This window comes from Pseudophryne corroboree, chromosome 5 (genome assembly GCF_028390025.1).
Source record: "Pseudophryne corroboree isolate aPseCor3 chromosome 5, aPseCor3.hap2, whole genome shotgun sequence".
In the NCBI taxonomy this organism is placed as follows: domain Eukaryota; kingdom Metazoa; phylum Chordata; class Amphibia; order Anura; family Myobatrachidae; genus Pseudophryne; species Pseudophryne corroboree.
The window spans coordinates 431,113,042-431,114,018 of NC_086448.1; the positions used below are offsets into that span (position 1 = coordinate 431,113,042).

At 37.8% G+C, this 977-nt stretch overlaps 1 pseudogene; it reads right to left on the reverse strand.

Annotated features, from left to right (window-relative positions):
• Nucleotides 1-425: 425 nt before the first annotated feature.
• Nucleotides 426-545, reverse strand: LOC134930109 (5S ribosomal RNA; annotated as a pseudogene).
• Nucleotides 546-977: the final 432 nt, after the last annotated feature.

Genomic DNA, 977 nt, shown 5'->3' on the forward strand with positions numbered 1-977 from the left:
ATTGGTAATAATAAAAACATAATTACCCATCTAAATGATCCATGAGAAAAATAATGAATTGAAAAAAATGTTAAAATGTTCTGGTCTCTTTATTTCAAAGAGTAATTGGAAAAGTTGTAGACACTAAATTGTCATACCCCTGTTTCCCCTGACCAGTACAGATTTCTGTATTGATAGGACCAAGGAGTGGTCAAAACATTATTATGATACTATCCAACTTGGATCACTTATATTAAGTTAATATAATACTAATCGATGGTCACCAGACTTAAACACCTGAATTATTGACAGATGCCGTATTGGTAGATAGAAAATAAAACTTTGAGCTGCACTAGATAGAGTGGGAAGATGGGAAGGTATAAAATAGAAATAGTGGTGATACTGCTGTTGGCATCTCTTCTCACACATAGAGGAAAATCATTCCTACTCTACAAACACCAGGTATTCGCAGGCAGTCTCCTCTCCTGGTACTAACCCGGCCTAACGCTGTTTAGCTTCCAAGATCAGACAAGATCGGGCGATGGCAGCGCGGTATGATAGTAGAGGATAGTAGATGATCTGTACGCCAATGAGAGTGCACCTATATAAGAAATAATTGAGTAGGAAATGATAAGAAAAAATAGGAAAGAAGAGAGCGATGAATAAGTAAAGTGGGTGGAAATAGGTGGATCTGCTTTCCACGTTAGGCACGGTTCAACAGTTCCCACATTCGTGGTCCTGTGCTCCGTGGATCGTGGATGAGAGTCCACGAAAAGGTGAAAGAATGGATTAGTCTAAATTGAAATTCAAGGATAAACTGGGTTATAGACCCAATATAAATTAGGTACAGGGAATTGTATCAAAAAATGATAATGAACTCCTGACATGGGCTGTTGTTATAGGCAGTGGTATTGGTCTTAGGACATGTTTTAACAGCAAGGAAAAATTTATTTATATACGCATGTGTATGTATTTTCCAGATGTTGGGACGTCCAAAC